We start from the raw sequence: 23,399 nt of genomic DNA, 5'->3' as shown, positions 1-23,399 counted from the left end.
CCTCCTCAAACCGCTGCAGCACCATTCTGGCGTCCTAACACAGAGTTATCCTGCTAGAATACACTATCTACGTGATAGAATACATCAGGTTTGAATGGGTGTATGTGGCCTGCAAAAATTTTCACTTGGACCACAGCAGTCATGCCGTTTTCGATTGCTGCCAAAGATTCCACAGAAGCCTCCGTACCATAATACTCCCCCTACTGGTCTTCAACCGTGGCGTGGTGCATATTTCGAGTTGAATATTAGTAGGCTATACTGGATAACTAATGAAGAGATAATGAACATAACAGGGGAAGAAAGGCGTTTGTGGTGCGACTTGACTAAAGAAAGAATCCGGCTGACAAGACGTACGTACACATCCTGTGTGGTCTAGAGTGGTGGAGGGGGAATTATTTATTCATTTTGATTCTTGATTCATCAGTCTTCTGCCTGGCTTCATGTGGGCCTCCATGAATTCCCCTCTTTTATCAAACTCTTCATCTCAGAGTACCACGTATAATCTACGTCCTCAATTAATTGCTGGATGTATTCCATCTCTGTCTTCGTCTACAATTTTTGTCCTCTAGAGCTCCCTCTAGTGTCATGGAAGTCATTCCCTGATGATGACTTAACGGATGTCCTATCATCCTGTCCCTTCTCCTTGTCAGTGTGCTCCATATATTCCTTTCCTCGCCGATTCTGCGCAGAACCTCCTCATTCCTTACTTTATCAGACCACCTGATTTTCAACAGTCGCCTGTAGCACCACATCTCAAATGCTTCGATTCTCTTCTGTTCCGGTTTTCCCACAGTCCATATTTCACCACCATACAATGTTGTGCTCCAAACGTACATACTCAGAAATTTCTTCCTCAAATTAAGGACTATGTTTGATACTAGTAGACTTCTCTAGGCCAGTAATGTCCTTTTTGCTAACGCTAGTCTGCTTTTGATGTATTACATACGAAGACTTAGCCTTGACCACGGTACCCATTTCAGACCGATGAAAGCGATGCAGAGGTGTAGAGTACTACGAAAAATCGTTTAGCGTTGACAGCTGCATGAAACCATTCTTAACACTATTGCCGACGACAATAACACACTAACTTGACTGGATGTCAAGGGAAAAATGATAGTAATTGTGGAAAAATGGCAGTAAATGAATTTTTCGACTACTTTTCCTTATTTATTTTTATATCTGTCATATACAATTCAGAGAAACAGGTATGTTGCGATGGACGGAAAGCTTCAAATACACAAGTCACTGTTGCTCATTCGTCTCACAAGACGCACTACTTACTGCCCAAGCAAACCTTGATGGTCGGAGGGCAAGAGGCGGCGTTTGTTCACAAACAGCCGTCGATTTGTTTGGTTCGCTCTGCCAGCTTCGAGGTAAACAGTTTTGTCACACTTGACACACCACACTGCCCGAGCGCCACGGTTCAGCACATTGTAGGACCATTATTTATTGTGGCTCTTTCCTGTTAACGTTGCATCCAAGGAACACTAGACAACAACATGAATGAAATTCCGTCAAGCAAGGCGTCAAACAAATACACAGGGGAAAGGTAGGTTTCCTGTGCGGTTGGTAATGCTTTCAACGAATGTCTTTCATGAATGGTTCAGCGCGTTTCGTCATGCATGTTAGCAGAGGACTAAGCCCTTTACACTTGACCGTTGTCATTACTGAAATGTGTCCCTTCCTCAGATCGAGATAGCTTGCTATTTACCGGAAAAAGTTTGATTTAGAAATTTGCATATTCCATGGACCATAATTTCAGATCCTCGCTATGACGTGAAAGATACGGCGGTATTCTGTTCTCAACTGATTCCTACAGTGACTTATACTTACCTCTGTTCAATCTCTCTCTCCCTCTGTCTCCCTCCCTCTCTCTCTCTCAAACACACACACACTTCATTAGTAAATTTTGAGAAAAAGTAGTAAAAGTTCTCAATCATATTCGACTTCAGCTTGTATTTGCGGGATAATTTTATTGTGTATTAGATTTTATAAATCATTGAGCAGGTCAGCAAAGATTTTTATGTCTGAGTACCGCATTTTTTTTTTTCTGTACCACACAAAGGTTAAGGGAGAATAATACAGTGTGAGTCACTTTTCCTTCTATTACATTCACAAACCTATTGTTGCTTTCGAACTGTGATTGTTGACAACAAACTACATTATACTACGAGGTTTTTGTCAGTATTGCCAACTGTTTAAAGACAGTCAATGAAAGGTTTTAGGATGAACACCACATGTTATCCTTAGTAAACACTTCAGTGGAACGAACACTTCCTTCTCGAATAACCCCAGATGCGGTAAGACATTACATTAGTAAATCAAAATACGAAAAGTAAGTAATTTTTTTGTATTTTCGTCTCCTAAATCTGATAGTTTTCGTAAGGCAGAACTCCAGAATTTAGATATTTAAGGTGACACTGTACGTATGTCATACATTTCAGGTTCTTATCTATATAAACACCTAAAATCTTAGAATGCTCTATTTCAGTTGTTGATTTGCCGTCATGTATTATTTCTGCTGATGTGGTCAAGTCTACGCCGTACGTAATTACGTTTGTTATGTTTTATCTGCGTTCACAACATTCCGTTTGCAAAAAACCATATCTTACTTTTGAAGGCAATGTTATTTACATTTTTAACCATTGGAGCTCCTCTATTAGACGTGATTATGATACCTGCACCGGCATCAAAGAGAAATGTTTCTGATCCTTGAAAATAGGACCTCACATCGTTTATTTATAACGAGAACAAAAGTAGACCCACCCCTGCGGTACACTTATAGCCACTTTCTCCCATCCTGAAGATGCTGTTTCCAAGTGTACATCGCCTGGATTTCTTAATCCGACGTTCAGCATCGTTGTAGTCAGATAGGAAGAAAACCAGCTACCAACGAGATCTCTGATACTATAACACCTGATTCTCTGGGAGAATACTGTGAACTGTAAAATCAAATGCTTTTGACAATCCATCAAATGTACTATTTGACAGAATTTTGTCACGCATTTATGCTTCCGGTGGTTCTAGGGATAAACTGCTTTTCTTGGAGACGTAACGTGGCTAGTGGCTGGATAGGGAAATGCTGTTCAATAGTTTTAACCACAACGCTATCCCAGTTGCTAAACCCGTATGATGACCTACGGAATGATATCGAATATCGATTACAGCGGTGCCAATACGTTTGGCTTCCGTGACTTTAGTACGGTGCGGAGACGCGAATCGATATTTACAACGTGTTAGCTCAGAGTTCGTCACGAACGTACGAGCTAAGTGTTGGGTGGCATGGTAGCGGTCAGCGAATGCTTTGATGTGGTTCTCCGCTTTCGTATCTGAAGTCAATGTCTTTATCTCTCGATACGTGGAAACAGTAAATTGGAGTACCGTGCCTCCGTTTGAGTCATATTGACGAACGTCCGATGAAATGTTTATGTTGTAGATGCTGTCCCAATAGATGAAAAATGTATTAGCCCACAATTTAAAAAACAGTCATGTTTAGTTCGTATACTTCAGATGTTGCAAAAGTAACTGACTTCTAGGCAACAGTACTTCTTATTTCCACAGTTTCTGTTCTCAGAGTACGATACCTTTTACATTTTCAGTAATTTAAAGAAACAGACGCCCGGAAAAAACTACTTTCAAAAACTTGCGTTTCCTTGTATGTAAATATCTCAAGAGACGTAAGCTGTCAACTCCCTTAGGCACACGTTAAAAGTATATGAGAGGGTAGCCAAAACAACGGGATAATTTTTAAAAGCTATATATTTTCAAATTGTTTGCAAAACAACATTATCTCCTTCAAAATATTCTCAAGTACAAGCAATAAATTTATCCCACTGGTGCTTTCACTGTTCGAAACACTTTTTTGTAGTCAACTGTAGAAATGCTGACAGCTTTTCCTTTGTTTTTTGTCCATTTGTTCAATGGTGTCAAATCGGTGTCGTTTCATGCTCCTTTCATGCGTGGAAATAAGAAAAAGTCGCACGGAGTCAGGTCAGGCGAGTAAGGTGCGTGGGGCTGCGGAACCCTGCCGCTTTTAGCCAAAAACTGTCTAACAGAGATGGCTGCTTGTGCAGGTGCGTTGGCGTGGTGGAGGAACCAATCTCCTGTCTGCTGTTGCGCAGTCATCTCTTAACTTCCAAATAAAAGGTTTGATTTATGGTCGGACCTCGGGGAGGGGGGATAAACTCTGAATGATTCAGGCATCGGGCAGTTGACGGAAGTGCAGAACGATGTTTGTCATCAATCGTCATGTCGCCATTTTTAATTAGAGCAGCAACTTGCACACACTTGAGTTTTTTTCCACGGCATCACTTTTGTAAACAGTTTTCAACGTTAAAACATTCTCAGCAACATTTTTACCGAGTAGAAAACAAATTTTCACAGCTGCACTTTGTCCACGTAAACTTTCTATCACAAAAAACGAAAGAAGAACAAAGAAACGTTAGCAAAAAGAATCACTGCAGATGAACAGAACAAGCCCGTCGACAACACAGGAGGCATTGAAGAGACAATGAGTTGCGCTATACAACACGCCTAGCGGCAGAAATACATATTACACAAGTTCCGCCCATGGCAATGTTATTCCTTTTTTTCTGTTTATTAGGTACTCCCTCGTGCACTTAGAGCATGTGCAACTGATTTCAGACTATCATACTTCTTGTGCTTCAAAGAGACTTGAAGGAAGAAAGCCAACAGTCTTGCGTCCCATCGACAACGAAAACATTATGCGCTTATTAGTCGCAGACATCCGAAACTAATACTTATGTTTTGCAAGTTAATTATGACGTGCGATCAAAAAGTTTCCTTTCGCAGACTGTGCAGTACAGCCGGCCAGTGTGGCCGAGCGGCTCTAGGCGCTTCAGTCTGTAACCGCGCGACCTCTACGGTCGCAGGTTCGAATCCTGCCTCGGGCATGGATGTATGTCATGTCCATAGGCTAGTTAGGTTTAAGTAGTTCTAAGTTCTAGGGGACTGATGACCTCAGATGTTAAGTCCCATAGTACTCAGAGCCATTTGAACCATTTCGTGCAATACTGAATCGGTATGCCAGTCAGCCAACATACCCTTGTGCATTGAGACACTCATCCCACCAACACATCATGTTAAAATACCTCATTAGTGAAACACCGTGTCCCGCTTCGTGGAAGAGTTAGCATCTACCTGCTGGACATACTCGACCGACGGGAATCGTCTACACTTCAAGGCTATTTTTTAAGGAACCGAAGGAAGTGAATCAGAAGTGGACCATCTTGGTCAAAGAAGAACGTCAGCGCAACCTTTCCTGCACTCGTGAGGATTGCCTTTCCTTCTTTTGGTGGTGGTGACCTTGGATGCTTCCACTAGAGACCTTGTCGTTTTGATTCTGGTTCGAAGTGATGACAAGATGTCTCATCTCCAGCCACCACTCATGCGAGGAACGCATTCCCTTTCCGAGCAAAGCGCTGCAGATGAGCAAGAGAGTGGGCCATTCGACATGCCTCCTGGTGTGGTTGAAGACTGTGTGGCACCCATTGGTCACACACTTTGCGCATGTGCAGTTGTTCCTTCATGATGGAGTGAACACTTCCGACGCTCAATCCGGCCACGGCGGCTATGGCTTTCACTGTCACTCGGTGGTCCTGGGTAATGAGCGCACCCACCAGCTGGATGATTTCATCGGTAATGCAGTGTGGTGCGCCAGACCGTGCATCATCTTCTAACGACACCCGTCCTTCCATGAAGCGCTTGTGCCACACCTTGACCCTTGCAAAGGGACATGTAGTGTTCGCTGTACACTTGTGACATTCTTCGATTAATGCCCGTTCCTCCTATTCCTTCCGCTGTCAGAAAACGAACAACACCTCTTTGCTCTTCTGTTGACGCCTCCATGTCACTGTTTGCAATGCGACTGGCAGCGTTGGACGATTGATGCATGCGGCTGCTAGCTCTGTATAGTCACGTGACGTTCACGCGTGCCCTCTAGCGACGGGCTGTGAACCTCCGCGCTCTGGTCGGAGCCACACCTTGCTATACACGCCACGACATCGCCCTCCTGGTCACCAGTTTGCTCATTCCACACTCTGGCTTGTTTCTTTTTTAACGTCCGTTATACTAATTACCTAGTCTGGCCTCCATGTATACATGTTGTTTTGCATGTCTAGAACAATTTCAGAGCACTGGTATGAATACACTTCATATCTCAGACGTGATTACTTTAATATCATGTAACAGCTAACTCTTACACGAGAATTTCATATGTACAAAGTCGATCAACTTTTCTGTAGTTAACAGACAATTCTCAAGCGCTTCTCAGCGTCAACAGATCTCCAATTCCTTGTACATGACTATTCTGGTGTTTGGCCGACAGCTATCGAAACGTTCCATTCTCAGCCGCGTGGGATTAGCCGAACGGTCTTCTCGAACAACACAGCCGGCACGGTAGCTCTGTAATAAAAAAAAACCTGAGATAATCGATCAATAACGAACTTAAACGGTTGTCTTACGACGTCCGCCCCGAGCAGATGCAACGAACAAGAGCGAACAAAATGAGATTAAAAAAAAAAGAACAAAAAAAACAAAGCGGTCTAAGGCTCTGCAGTCATGGACTGTGCGGCTGGCCCCGGCGGAGGTTCGAGTCCTCCCTCGGGCATGGTTGTGTGTCTTTGTTCTTAGGATAATTTAGGTTAAGTAGTGTGTAAGCTTAGGGACTGATGACCTTAGCAGTAAAGTCTCGTAAGATTTCACACACGTTTGACCATTTTCTTGTTCCATTCTCGAACAACACGCGGGAAAAATTAAGACCTACATTTGACGGTCAGTCAACTGGTCTTTCTTATCTTCCTATGATGAACACTTTCCCCTTTGGCCAGGTGTGAACTGATTTTCATACCTAAATTATATATTTCGTATCTGTGGATGTTCGTAGAGTTTTATAATTGTTTGGTGCAATTTATCTGCAAATATTTTCTGTTTATGGCTCGATATAGTCTCATACTTTGACCTTACACTATAAAAACTGGTTGGCAAATAATTAACAGCAAATGCTCTGAAGACAAATCTACACCAGTTTTGATGTTTTTACTATTTAAAATTAAATGAAAATAAAATACATGTCTCTATTTATATTTTTATTTATTTTACTACGGATATGTAATCGATATTGCAGCATAACAGAAAATTTCTAATTTTTATGAGTGCCAGTTTATAGGTTTTGCTATCAGATATTAATTCTAAAAATCTTCAAACAAATACATATCTTCAAGATACATTCTATAAACCGAATTTGGAAAATAATCTAAAAACGGAAGTTACATTAATATTAATTTCACTTATGTTATGTTCTCGAATGTTCTCCAAAGAATGTCTTGTTCCAAAAGTACAGCTATTATGTCTTTAGCCAATTGCATCAGTTTGTTATAGTCTAAGTCAGTTATGGTTAGACTGGTATGTACTATTTATTACTTGGCATGAGCTAACATCTAGAGACAAGCTCTTTTGAAATGTGTAAAGGAGACAGATAACAATAAGAAACCTAATATGCTCTGATTTTTAACTCTGCCTTTTAGAAAATTCGTGTGAAACGCTCTGTGAAAGAATAAATAAAATAATTAACGAAACAAACGCATTGTTATCTCCATGCTAAGTCAGTTCAAACTCTGGACATTAAATTGTATATTATGCAACATCTTCTCAACGCTGGACACTGAAGCCTTCTCAAATTTATGTGAACTTTCCTCTGTTTAGTGTGTAAGTGTGTGTGTGTGTGTGTGTGTGTGTGTGTGTGTGTGTGTGTGTGTGTGAGATGCTTTACCCTTTGGACTTAGAAATAAAATTCTGGTTTTCAAGCAATGATAGTGAAACTTATATCTTAAAGGCAATATCAAGAGATGTGTGTCACAGAGTCAAAAAAAAATTTTCAAATTCTGAGGAGACGGTTAATGCATGAAATTTCGTGAAAACATCGAAGAAAATTAGTGGTTGAAATTCCGTGAAAACACCCCGTCGCAGCGAAAGATCCTTTGTTTTATCCACTGCACCCTAATTTACCTAAGATATCACTGACGCTCTCTCCCCAGTTTCGCGATGATACAAAACGAACAGCCCTTCTTGGAACTTTTCGGAGGTCCTTCTCCAGTCCCGTCGTGTAAGGTTTCAGTACTGTCCAGCAATACCCCAGAAGACGACGGGAAACTGTACTGTAGGCACCTACTTTAGCAGATTTTTAGCGTCTTCCAAGTGTTATCCCAATAAAATGCTGTCACTGGTTCGCCTATCCCACAACATTCTCTTTGTAATGGTTAAAAGATGGCAACAAGTACACAGAATTCGGTGTCTACAAGATCAAATGCCAAGCTATGAAAAGTTTTATATTTGTCAGATAGGAAAATAAGGGTGCATTGGGTACACATCTGGATAAAGAAAGACATATGGCAGCAAACATACCTTCCAAACCTACTGGAAGAAATAGAAATTTACGTACGTTGTTGTTGTTGTTGTGGTCTTCAGTCCTGAGACTGGTTTGATGTACCGAGCGGGGTGGCGCAGTGGTTCGACACTGGACTCGCATTCGGGAGGACGACGGTTCAATCCCGCGTCCGGCCATCCTGATTTAGGTTTTCCGTGATTTCCCTAAATCACTCCAGGCAAATGCCGGGATGGTTCCTCTGAAAGGGCACGGCCGACTTCCTTCCCAATCCTTCCCTAATCCGATGAGACCGATGACCACGCTGTCTGGTCTCCTTCCCCAAACCAACCAACCAACTGGTTTGATGCAGCTCTCCATGCTACTCTATCCTGTGCAAGCTCCTTCATCTCCCAGTACCTACTGCAACCTACATCCTTCTGAATCTGCTTAGTGTATTCATCTCTTGGTCTCCCTCTACGATTTTTACCCTCCACGGTGCCCTCCAATGCTAAATTTGTGATCCCTTGATGCCTCAAAACATGTCCTACCAACCGATCCCTTCTTCTAGTCAAGTTGTGCCACAAACTTCTCTTCTCCCCAATTCTATTCAATACCTCCTCATTAGTTACGTGATCTACCCACCTTATCTTCAGCATTCTTCTGTAGCACCACATTTCGAAAGCTTCTATTCTCTTCTTGTCCAAACTAGTTATCGTCCATCTTTCACTTCCATACATGGCTACACTCCATACAAATACTTTCAGAAACGACTTCCTGGCGCTTAAATCTATATTCGATGTTAACAAATTTCTCTTCTTCAGAAACGCTTTCCTTCCCATTGCCAGTCTACATTTTATATCCTCTCTACTTCGACCATCATCAGTTACTTTGCTCCCTAAATAGCAAAACTCCTTTACTACTTTAAGTGTCTCATTTCCTAATCTAATTCCCTCAGCATCACCTGATTTAGTTTGACTACATTCCATTATCATCGTTTTGCTTTTGTTGATGTTCATCTTATATCCTCCTTTCAAGACACTGTCCATTTCGTTCAACTGCTCTTCAAAGTCCTTTGCTGTCCCTGTCATCGGCGAACCTCAAAGTTTTTACTTCTTCTCCATGAATTTTAATACCTACTCCGAATTTTTCTTTTGTTTCCTTCACTGCTTGCTCAATATACAGATTGAATAACATCGGGGAGAGGCTACAACCCTGTCTCACTCCTTTCCCAACCACTGCTTCCCTTTCATGCCCCTCGACTCTTATAACTGCCATGTGGTTTCTGTACAAATTGTAAATAGCCTTTCGCTCCCTGTATTTTACCCCTGCCACCTTCAGAATTTGAAAGAGAGTATTCCAGTTAACATTGTCAAAAGCTTTCTCTAAGTCCACAAATGCTAGAAACGTAGGTTTGCCATTTCTTAATCTTTCTTCTAAGATAAGTCTTAAGGTTAGTATTGCCTCACGTGTTCCAACATTTCTACGGAATCCAAACTGATCTTCCCCGAGGTCCGCTTCTACCAGTTTTTCCATTCGTCTGTAAAGAATTCACGTTAGTATTTTGCAGCTGTGACTTATTAAACTGATAGTTCGGTAATTTTCACATCTGTCAACACCTGCTTTCTTTGGGATTGGAATTATTATATTCTTCTTGGAAGTCTGAGGGTATTTCGCCTGTCTCATACATCTTCCTCACCAGATGGTAGAGTTTTGTCATGAATGGCTCTCCCAAGGCCATCAGTAGTTCTAATGGAATGTTGTCTACTCACGGGGCCTTGTTTCGACTCAGGTCTTTCAGTGCTCTGTCAAACTCTTCACGCAGTATCTTATCTCCCATTTCGTCTTCATCTACATCCTCTTCCATTTCCATAATATTGTCCTCAAGTACATCGCCCCTGAATAAACCCTCTATATACTCCTTCCATCTTTCTGGCTTCCCTTCTTTGCTTAGAACTGGGTTGCCATCTGAGCTCTTGATATTCATACAAGTGGTTCTCTTCTCTCCAAAGGTCTCTTTAATTTTCCTGTAGGCAGTATCTATCTTACCCCTAGTGAGACAAGCCTCTACATCCTTACATTTGTCCTCTAGCCATCCCTGCTTAGCCATTTTGCACTTCCTGTCGATATCATTTTTGAGACGTTTGTATTCCTTCTTGCCTGCCTCATTTACTGCATTTTTATATTTTCTCCTTTCATCAATTAAATTCAATATCTCTTCTGTTACCCAAGGATTTCTATTAGCCCTTGTCTTTTTACCTACTTGATCGTCTGCTGCCTTCACTACTTCATCCCTCAGAGCTGCCCATTCTTCTTCTATTGTATTTCTTTCCCCCATTCCTGTCAATTGTTCCCCTATGCTCTCCCTGAAACTCTCTACAACCTCTGGTTCTTTCAGTTTATCCAGGTCCCATCTCCTTAAATTCCCACCTTTTTGCAGTTTCTTCAGTTTCAATCTGCAGTTCATAACCAATAGATTGTGGTCAGAATCCACATCTGCCCCTGGAAATGTCATACAATTTAAAACCTGGTTCCTAAATCTCTGTCTTACCATTATATAATCTATCTGATACCTTTTAGTATCTCCAGGATTCTTCCAGGTATACAACCTTCTTTTATGATTCTTGAACCAAGTGTTAGCTATGATTAAGTTATGCTCTGTGCAAAATTCTACAAGGCGTCTTCCTCATTCATTCCTTCCCCCCAATCCATATTCACCTACTATGTTTCCTTCTCTCCCTTTTCCTACTGTCGAATTCCAGTCACCCATGACTATTAAATTTTCGTCTCCCTTCACTACCTGAATAATTTCTTTTATATCATCATACATTTCATCTATTTTTGTATCATCTGCAGAGCTAGTTGGCATATAAACTTGTACTACTGTAGTAGGCATGGGCTTTGTGTCTATCTTGGCCACAATAATGCGTTCACTATGCTGTTTGTAGTAGCTAACCCGCACTCCTATTTTTTTATTCATTATTAAACCTACTCCTGCATTACCCCTATTTGATTTTGTATTTATAACCCTGTAATCACCTGACCAAAAGTCTTGTTCCTCCTGCCACCGAACTTCACTAATTCCCCCTATATCTAACTTCAACCTATCCATTTCCCTTTTTAAATTTTCTAACCTACCTGCCCGATTAAGGGATCTGACATTCCACGCTCCAATCCGTAGAACGCCAGTTTTCTTTCTCCTGATAACGACGTCCTCTTGAGTAGTCCCCGCCAGGAGATCCGAATGGGGGACTATTTTACCTCCGAAATATTTTACCAAAGAGGACGCCATCATCATTTAACCATACAGTAAAGCTGCATGCCCTCGGGAAAAATTACGGCTGTAGTTTCCCCTTGCTTTCAGCCGTTCGCAGTACCAGAACAGCAAGGCCGTTTTGGTTATTGTTACAAGACCAGATCAGTCAATCATCCAGACTGTTGCCCCTGCAACTACTGAAAAGGCTGCTGCCCCTATTCAGGAACCACATGTTTGTCTGGCTTCTCAACAGATACCCCTCCGTTGTGGTTGCACCTACGGTACGGCCATCTGTATCACTGAGGCACGCAAGCCTCCCCACCAACGACAAGGTCCATGGTTCATGGTGGGATTTACGTACGTAGGAAACGGAATCCCGAACTACTGCTGAAGGAACAGACTGAGCTTAATTTGTAAACTTATTTTGCTGTATTCAGCAACCTACTGGTCTGAGTTACTTGGCGTGCGGTCACGTGCGCCGGCCACCAATGGCGAAGAGAGTTGGCCTTCTTCCGCAAGTTGTGCCACAGAGAAACAAAAACTTTATACAGAAAGCCACCAGGTGGTGCTATCGGCATTCCACTCCCAAAGTGTCATCTACTCTCGAGATTTTAATTAAGAGCGACTGTTTTTTTAATTACTTTACAGTTACGATTGTGTTTAATAGATTGTCATGCTGAAATGTTCCGACGTATACAAAGACGTGCTGTTACTTTTAAACCCTATATTCTGGCATTTACAGCTTTACATTTTTTTCTTTTATTTTTCCAGGTCAGTAGCTTTCAATTATTACTCCCTACAAGCTTCATGTGAAATTTAAGTATGAGTTTTATTTCCACATATTTTATTTGAGTCTGTGTTTTATTGTCAGACGCTCATTTTTCCATATGAAGTAATTTTAATTAATAATTACGCATACTGCATTTAACTATTGAATGTAAAATACTAGTTACGTATGCACTCTAGCACTAGTGCCCATTACTGGCGTGTTACTTAAATAAACAGTGGGCGTCTCCAGGCCATCACCATGACTAACTGTACTATGTACCTAGATTCCCTGTATTGATTTTGAGATTGATACGTACATCAGAATATTTTTATGTCACGTAAGGCTGGTAAGCGTGGCTGTTAATAATGTTAACATTTTAAATTTTTTATGTATCACTATGCGTGTTGTAGATTCTGCTTCAGGTAACTGAACTTAGTTAATTGCTCCACTGTTTGCTGTTTGTAACAAATCTAAAGATGAGAATGGCCGAAACCGGTAATTGCGAAACGTACAGTTTTCGTAATCAAGACGGGACTTTACAAATAAAGTTCCAGTTTCATCTGTTCGTAATCTTAATCCGTAATAATTACGCTGAATCGACAATCTTCAACTTTGTCATTTATCATGTTGCCGATATTTAATTTTTTTTATACTCATGGGGAGAACTTCATACTATTTAATGCGATCTGTCAGCTGCCACTTTTCACAACACACAGATATCTAGTCAATTTTGCAATTTGTTCTGATCTTCTGATGAGTTGACTAGACGTTAAATGACATTATCATCTGCAAACAAATGAAGAGGGCTGCTCAGATTTTCTTGTCAGTCATTTGTTTCGTGTGTTTCAAAACTTCTCGACTTTTTTCCTCCTTCCTAGAATTCCAGAAAGCTGTCGACACCGTTGTTCACAAGCAGCTTGTAATGAAATTGCATGCCTGTGGATTAGAGGCCGAGGACTCGTGACTTCCTGTCAGAAAGGTCACAGTTTGTACTAACTGACGGAAAGTCACGGAACAGTAGTTGTGGTTCTCCATGGATGTGATACTGCCCTTCTGCTGTTCTTAGTTTCTACTACGTGTTTTGCAATTACTGTAATAGGCTTATAGGGGCTGTGGAGGGGAGTTAGTAGAACATGTTTTGGTTCAGGGCCTATGTTCGTAAATGTGGCGTTTGCACATAAAGTACATTTAAAGATCGCTTTCAAATCTCCCGCACCACGGTACGCACACAGAGGAGAGGCTGGGAATAGGGGAGAAAAGAAATTTGTGACATAAACTGACTAAAAAAAGGGACACATCAAGTGATTACCAGGTTATTACTGGGGGGAAGTTTGGGGGGTAAAAATTGTAGAGGGAGACCAAGAGATGAATATAGTAAGCAGATTAAGAACGACGTAGTTTGTAGCAGTTACTTGGTGATGAAAGTAGTTGCACAGGATGGGGGGTAATGTTAGACGGGATCTAAACCGTCGTAAGTTTTATTGGACCAATTGTTATTCAAAGGCTGTCATAACATATGCCGTAGCTGATTACAATCTTTAGATCTCCAGTGGTACATTACGTGTTATAACCTATATCCACAGTTTTACTGCCCAAAATGATAATCGAAAAAAGTCGTTTATGTTATGCAGTAGTTACAAATTATTATAACCATAAAAGTATTTTACACACAAAATACGTACGAAGTCTTCTTGTTTAGACACCATTAATACAGTCTAAGCAAGACCTAGCTCGGTGTTCTAGACAAATGTCACTAGAACAGTGGTTACTAAATGTCGCCATTCTTTGTTTGCTCGAAGAACATAATGAGCATACTTTTTTGCTTTGAAATTCTTTTGCTCCTGCTGCTCAGATGAAGTTTTCAAGCAAATCACCCAGTATGTTTGCATCAAAATCAAACTCTACACCGTCCATATTGTGCCAATTTCAGTAGCAAAAGACGATACAATCAGTGAAGAGAGGCAAAGAGATATAAACTAATTCTTTTCTACCTGTATTGGTTGATATTTCACCTAAGAGGCCACAATAAGATAAATTGTAAGCGATAAGACAACTATGTCGGCTAAAGGAAAACAACGACACCATTATAAAACATTCGTAGTATTTACGACCAGATCGCTAGTGTCAGCAGTCCGCTGGAGTCAGGCAATAAGTAATTCAGATATTGTAAAGTAAAATGATTGCCAAATCGGTACTAAAGAGCACGTGCCGGTCATGTGACCAGATTGGCGGGAACCGTGAAGAGGTACTAAGTGCAGTCGTAATTTATACGAGGGTTAAGTGATCTAGGGTTAAAGATCGAAAACTGTCTATAAAACATACTGAATGTGACATGTGGCTGTCTTGAAAAACTTAATTTCAGCAGTCGCTCTTCCCCTGCAGGTACTGTCTGCGCTCCCTAAACAATACTTAGGTCTCTGTATATGGTTCTGTTTTCGTTTCAGCGCTTATTTACGTCAATTTCTTCTACAACGTTACTCCTTTTTCTAGGCCAATTGTCTCTTGCTATTAACTTTTCGAAATATCGTATAATTTTTCTTGTCTGTCTGATTGGACCTATTCTTTTGATGTGCGCATAGAATATTGGTCTTTACTTCCTAATGTCACTTGTAATTTTTCTGCATGTTTGTATAACTTAAATATTTTATCTCTTGTTATGTTTTCAAATATTTTTCTCAGAATCTTTCATTTCCTAAACTTTTCAGTGTCCTTGCCAAATTATTGTCTTGTAATGATGAATACTGAACTTCCACAGAGTGATTTTTTTAAAATATGATTAATGTCCTTCATGCACCAAAACTTTAATGGAAACCATTCATCCATTTCAGCTGAAGGTGAGACGAGACTAATACGTGTTTTAATCATCTATGAAGTATTGTTACCTTATTTCTGTCTCTTTCGATAAATATGTGTTTCTCAGATGGCTCTTAAACTGTAATCTGAATTTCAATATGTATATCGATCCATTCAGTTTGTAGTACTAGGCACTAATTGAAGTCTACGACCCCAACAAAGAGCCAAGAGTGAGCAGGCAGCAGAGATTGCTGTCGTTATTGCTTGCCCTGACCTCCTGAGTATCACTAGTTTGCTTATTTGCGAATATTTAATTATTTCAGGTTGATACTGCCAAAGCAATTCCACCTAGGTGCAGAACTTCTACTAAAAGCAGGCACGTGTGTACCTAATCTATTATCAGTTTTTTCAAGAGTAGCGTCAAGTAAAACTTATGAAGTACTATATGTCGTTTAACATAAATTGATGATATTCATTATAACATTTTTTTTCACGTCTACTGTGTATGCAAGTGGCTGAATAGAGTCACCTAAAAGCCAATAGGTTTCGTGTTATATGTGCAACAGTAATAAGTGTAGGGAAGTGACAGTGTTTAACTATGTAGTTGGTGGAGGGATGCTACTTCTCTGGCTTCTTGTCTATTAATATTTGTTTGAAGTTGTAAGAAAAGGCAGCACAAATCTTCTTAATCGTGTCTGTGTATGTGTTTACGTTTGGTGAAGGGGTGGGAGGGAGGGAGCAGCGAGAGATCACATTTTAGAGAGCTATCTTTTACAAAAAACTTATTGCTTTTTGAAACTGTAATTCAGAACTTAAACTGTACACTTCCTTACGTAAGTTTCCGGAGAAAAATATGTCTAGGGTCCAAAAGAAAACGCCTTCATACATCCATCGAGATTCGCGTTTACGTCACAGCAGATGTGTTCCGTAGTGCGAGTTTTAATGATGACCAAGTATACCGTCATTTTAAGTCAACAGTATAATGTTCGCACCTTATTCACCAGACCGACAAAGGATCAAGGCCCCATTCCTGATTGTTAATGATAAATAACATAACGTGTGGAGAAGAAATTGCCATCTCATTGATGGAAAGTGTGGCGATCTGGCGATCTATGAGAAGGACTTGCGTATTGATGTTAACTCCATTATCTACGCATACATATCGTAGCTCTCTGGAGGAATATAAAAATTCTTTCGTGATACAGCTTAGGGGATTGACGTTTTAATTTCATCTGTAATTACCTTCATAAATTCACACAAAAAACGAAAAAACAGTTTCAAAAGTATAAATTCTTTAGTGGTAGTACCAGAATTCGAGATTTTTGTTTTCACTGACAAAATACAGTATGTGCCAATACGTAAAGCAAACATCACTGCATCGTTTAGCTAAGAATAAAATTTTTAACGAATCAGGTACAGAATGGAAGTTTTCATTAAAGAACGTATGACGCGTGGCTAGCCGTTGGAATCAAAATGGGAACAAAACTCTCAAGAGGAGCTAATCAAAATTCATTCGTCAATATTACAACAGTTTCCCGCACCTGCTTTCGGCCCAATGGTTCGTCGCTCATGGTTTGCTGTGAAATTGATACAGGGGAGAAATGTTTTACGTAGGCGGACGATATTAGCCCTCCCGGTAACTCTATTAAAAAGCTCCGCTAAATCTCGTGAAGTGGCACATGTGAAATATATTCCGTGAATTCTGCTAATCGGTTCAAAGTGCTTCCATGAAATATCGTACAGTTTAACGGTTTCGGAGGGAAAACCGATGATGCTAGAGCGTGGTGATTTTGAAAGTGGCGTAATAAAGAACACTCAGAGTCGGACGTATTTACTCGTACAATTTGAAACCGTGAGTTGTTTACACAGCAATGAAATGAGTTTTGTAAAGACGAGTGCGTTTAGATAAAGTTTCATGCATAAGGACAGTGCCTTACAATAAATATGAAGCACCGAGAAGCGGAGGAAGAAACGAAATGGAATGTGATGGGTTGAGAGGGGATGTGACACTATAACACCCTCCTGCTTCCCGGGATTTGCGAAATTACAAGTTGACAATGACCGTGATTTATGAATTTTGACCTGCGTCGGGATAAGGCATCGGAATCCGAAGTAAATAATGATTGTTCCGCGGGAAACAGGAGACGTTATAACCTGATCGTTGTTGAACGAGTAATTTCATTCAATAACGATCGGTAAATGAAATAATGGAAATAAATTTTGCCAGTGGAAATTTTGCCGAAAGAAATGATTAAGTTGTAAAAGCAATTAACAAAATCGTTCGCCAGCTCAACTGATGAGCGACAGTACTGTTAGGTACGTGAATAATTGTGTCAAAAAGAAAGTTTACCTGTTTGTAGCGCAGCAGGTGGAACGGGAACTTTTACGTAAGTGCTGTGTCAGGCTCAGTAGTCATACAAAACAATGTCATAACAATCCAACTACACTTAAACATTAATGGTTAACTTATAATAAGTATTTTGATAATTATTTTGTTCATAATTTGTCTGCTAAGTGCAATGCTGACAACACAGATAGTTATCTATCGAGATTTTGAATAATGGACTGTAACTCTGTCTTTAAAATTAGGTACTTTGCACAGTTTAATCTACTGATAATGAAATATATTGGCAATACTTGGTTAACTATGTTTCGAATGATAATATTTCATTAATTGGGGAATTGTCAGGTGGAATAAGCTTTATAGTTTCATGAAATACTCTTGAACTAACATCAGCTGAATATGCATTGAAATAAATCTTAATAATCAAATTTATTACTTCAGTCAATTATTTAGTTACTGCGGTTGGCGTAAGCTTAATAAGCGCAACGATTAATTACGATAACCAGTGTGAAATTTACTCTTCACCGTCTATGCAAGTAATTTGATAATTAACATATTTTCTCTTGATAATGGCGTGACACACTCGGTTCAATGAACTAAGGATCGGAAGGAACCTACTTGGTGTTATTGTTGGGTGGAATGTAACTGCAACACTTCGATTATAAAGTGCTTGTTATTAATTGTTCAATTTCAGAGCAAAGCACAGTCACTGGCAAGCCTTCTACAATTTTATCCTACGAAAATTACGTAGATCTTACTTCCCTCGTTGTCGGTGGATCGACGGAAGTCCACGGCAGCGACACAATGTGGCAACGGGCTTTTACTGTTGCGACTTGGACCCATAGTGCGCTTCACATTTAAGTCCTCGTTTCTTCAGCACTGTGGTCATTAATCCATAATAACTTGCCCGGCCATGCTTCCAGATATGCCGACCATTACTTTCCCGTCGTACTTAGATCCACACACTAGCCGTTAGGTGTAACACAGCTAGGACTAGCAGCACTCGACTGTACGTCTTACTCTCAGCACGGCGTCAATGCTACTACTGTCCGCTGGCGCGCTCCCGCGCCCAGCGGCACGACAAAACAATCTCTCTGACTTCAACGTTAACTAAATATGCCCTGACTTGCCAGTGTTAATATTACATAATTTAAACATAGTATTTACAATACATATTTACACTAGACAATACATCGTATACAAACAGTTTTATGTATTAAGTAAGCGAAAAAATTCATAGCAAGGACTGCGTTGTAGCGTCACAACGCTACTGCAGTCATTACACTACCGACTTCAGAACTTGGTACTATGAGTCCACTTACCAGTATGATGATGCAACCCCCTGATCTGCATGCATGTACTGATTCGGTTGAGAAGTCTATGAATCCTCTCCTGAGGCAAAGTGGCCTTCAACTGTTGTAACTGATACTTGATATCCACGATACTGCCACTACGACGGATTTGGCATCCTAGCAGGTCCCATACATGTTCTGCCAGAGAAAGAGATGAGTATGTTATTGATCACAGGAGTAACTCTACATCAAGCAGACAGTTCATGGTGATACATGCCATGTTTGGACGAGCTTTGTCCTTTTGGAAAATGGCCCCACGAAACTGCCGCTTGAGAGGTGACACATGAGAACGCAGGATGTCTGGGGCCAACCGTTATACCATCTGCGTTCCCTCAGTTACTACCAGAAGTGACCCGAAGTCGTACCCAATTTCTCCCCACACCATAACGACAGGGGCAACACTGCTGTACCACTTCAAACCACTGGAAGGACGTTACCGCACACAGGTCACCATTACACTGACCAACGATGGTCATCTGCGGTAGTGGCAACTGCATTTCATCGCTGAACAGGATGGGTCTCAAGCCATCATCAGCCACTGATTCCCGATCATGGCACCACTCCAAACGCAGCAGTTTGTGTTGTGGTGCTAACAGCAGCCTCCACATGGAAAGGCAATTCTGCAGTCTGGCTGCTCCATGGTTTCAACCAGTGGCGTGGGATAACGCAGAATGTTGCAGTGAGATCATTACTTGTTCTTTGATGGCAGGTGCGGATGTGAAGGTACTGCACAGTTTTGCCTGCTGGCCAAATGGATACACACAGTGGGGCCCCTTTAAAACTTCGACAGGTGCTGATAACGCTGCCTCACACGGGCGCGAGGAGTCTCTGTCTCCTTCACGGTGGTCACCCACATCTGACAACGTTGACGCCGCTTCTACACCCTATCAGGGCTGATAACAACACGAAACGCGAACGACGTTAATGGACTCTGGTGACCGATCTACCTGTCACAGACAACTGCAGCACAAATTATTTACGTGACTGCCAGTGCGTCTACGTGTACAAAGTCACTTTCACTTTCGACCATATCATCCTGATGCTCAGTTTTTTTCTGTGTGTATATGAGTGGAGATGTTCAACGCTATATACTGCTTTCTTTCCGCTGATATATAAGCCAGTATGGGTGATAAATTCTTTGTGCCTATTGATATGTAAGTGCTTCCGATAGAATCAGAGCAAAGTATTCCATCCAGTCATCCAGTTACTATCCACTGCCGTCAGCACTCAGAAATGGTAGTATCTGTGTATTCAGTGTAATTAGCTGAAATTTCTTAGTCAGTGCATAGAAATTACTCCTTTCTACGTTAGTTTCGAGGTCAGAATCCAAAACAAATGTGAGTTACTTGGTCTATATTCTAACAACCCTTCCACAACAAAAGGTCAAAATTTAATAATGATTGTGGTGTTGCTCACGCTGTTAAATGCTGCATTTCCGAGCAACAACAAAGTTATTGTGTAGCAGGTGTCATTAAAGCACAGTTAATAAAGTCATTTCATGTAATAATGAATAAACTAGGCACTCTTCTTTTCGTGTTTCCCAGTCTGGTCTCGTTGTAAAATCATGGCTCAATCGTCGAAAATCTAGGTGCTGATGATTCCAAGCTCGGATACAAAGAGGCGTAGGTTTTATTCTGGTATATTCAAAAGTTTTATAGATGTGTTTCACAAACCATTCTTGAAGATTAAACCTTTGAAAGTTAGCACAATGGTGATGTAAAAAGAAAAATCATCACTCCGAATTTAAGTTACACTTCCTTTTTATTGCAATCTGTTGTAATATCACGTAACACACAAAACATCACTTCACAATACAAAACATACTTGAAAACATCTTCCTCACTGTTAAAGTTCACATTTTATAAGCGGACTACGTTATGCGTCTTTCCAACATGATGTCCAACACTTGACCTTCTCCAAGGTCCGACTCTCTAACAAACTAATAATCGCTTACGCGCCCGAAAATCAGACTTACTAGTACGTCAAAGATCATAGTGACAAAAGAAAGAATACACATAAGAATAATATCATTGCAACATAAACATATCGATGTATCAAAGTATCTCTACATTAATGAAACCATATCTGAATGTTGTCTCAGAAACATGTTAACTACTTTACAGAAACACAGTAGAGTATTGTTAGTATCGAGAGGTTCAGGTCAGCTGCCGTAATTGTTACATAATTCAAGTACCATTACAATATCTTATTCAGCATTGCTATGCCTTCACCAGTAATTAAACAATGTTACCTACAGATTTACTAATTTCACAGTGTAACCTCCGTGAGTTCCAATAGACGTCGATTGATTACAAATACCTCTAAATTACATAATTTATCATCATCGTTGTTGTCATCGTCGTCATTATCACCATCATCAACATCATCATTATCGTTCTTTACCATCATTATGGTCACTGTCATCATTATCATCATCCTCATCGTCATCATTGCCATCATTATCATCACCATCGTGTCTTGACTATTAGGATTGTTATCACAACCATTTTCATTGTCATTTTCATCATCACCATCATCATTACCATAATTGTCACCATCATCATTGTTGTCATCACCATTGTCATCGTATTCATGGTATAATCATCACCATCTTTATCATCCCCATAATTGACTGCATTATTATCATCATCGTCACTATCATCACCATAACCGACATTATCATCATCATCATCATTGTCATTAGCAGTTCACTGCTCTCCTTGCTACTATTATTATCATCATTGTCTCATACATTTTCATTACCATCATTATATCATCAGTATCCTCCGCATGTTCGTCATTATCATCGTTACCATCACCATCATCGTTATCACCATCATTGTCCTCATTTTCATCATCATTATCAACACCGTCCTCCTTTTGTCATTATCATAGTCGTCGCTGGCGTCATCAGTGGCGTTGTAATCTTCATAATCAGCATCTATTTGACAACTGCTATTACATAAGGGTCTATCCCTGTCCTATCATGCGTTATGGACTCCAAAAACACGCATCCATGTTGCTCCTTCTTGTTTTATAACGCCTTCCACCCGTCTTATATTAGGTCGTCAATTTATGCGTCTTGGAATCCAATCAAGAACTTGGTCCCTCTGTTCACCTTGATTACATGATCTGCCCACCTCTGTTTCTTTTTCATTGTGTTCATAGTTAGTTCTTCCGCTCTAGTCTGTTTCGTGGTCAGTTCGCTACTTTTTTTTTCCTTCCATCTTCTGGCCCCGCGGGATTAGCCGAGCGATCTGAGGCGCTGCAGTCATGGACTGTGCGGCTGGTCCCGGCGGAGGTTCGTGTCCTCCCTCGGGCATGGATGTGTGTGTTTGTCCTTAGGATACTTTAGGTTAAGTAGTGTGTAAGCTTAGGGACTGATAACCTTAGGAGTCCCATAAGATTTCACACACATTTGAACATTTGAACATTCATCTTCTAGTAATTACCAGTGTACATCTCTCCACAACTTGTTCAGAAACCTTCGATTATTAAATACAGGGTGTTTCAAAAAGATTATGCGTATTCCGAATGCATATATTTATTAAACTTGAACAATATCACATCGATATTCAAGTACCTCCCAACCTCGAGCAAGAATGTCCTTCATCACTGATGTTATGGAAGTACGGATCCGGTTCTTCAACTATTACAGGTTCTGTGGGGGTGGTGGTACATAAACGTTGTCTTTAACGAAACCCCACATTAAGAAGTTTAAATGTTCAATGTGTGTGAACTCCTAATGGACCACACTGCTGAAGTCATCAGTCCCTAGACGTACACACTACTTAAACTAACTTATGCTAAGAACAACACACACACTCATGCCCGAGGGAGAACTCGAACCTCCGGCGGGAGGGGCGGCGCAATCCGTGACATGGCGCCTCTAACCGCGCAGCCACTCCGCTCGGCCAGGAAGAAGTCAGAGGGTGTAAAATCCGGAGACTGTGGAACCCAGCTGAGACATGCTAAGTGGCCAGTTCCTGGATGAGCAATCCAACAGTTCAGTAGAGTTTTATTCAGATATTCACGGACTTGGCGACTCCAGTGAGGGGTCCCCCATCACGTTGAAAAATGAACATGTCTTCGTGCAATTTCGGAAACAATCAACAATCAGTTCTGTAAAAAATCGAGATACTGCTGACAGTTAACCGCGTTTCCATCAAAGAAGAATTGGCCGCAAACAGATGATCGTGATATCGCATAAAACCTCGTAAGTGGTCAATGGAAGCATGTGAGTTCTGTAGGCCCCAAATTCGAACAATGTGTTTCTTTACCTAACCACTAACATGGAAAGTCGCTTCACCACTGAACACGATTCATTGTGCGAAAGTGTTATCATTGTCAGTAGCATCAAGACTCTCGTTACAAAATGCCACACGTTTGCGTTTGTCATCAGAACGCAGAGTTTGTAACCGCTGTAACTTGTACGGCTTCATAACCAACCGTCGCCTCAAAACACGCCAAATTGTTGTTGTAGGCACGTGTAACTGCCGACTGGC

The sequence above is a fragment of the Schistocerca serialis genome, chromosome 9 (assembly GCF_023864345.2).
Source record: "Schistocerca serialis cubense isolate TAMUIC-IGC-003099 chromosome 9, iqSchSeri2.2, whole genome shotgun sequence".
Taxonomy (NCBI): Eukaryota; Metazoa; Arthropoda; class Insecta; order Orthoptera; family Acrididae; genus Schistocerca; species Schistocerca serialis.
Note: the sequence above shows the minus strand (reverse complement) of the source record.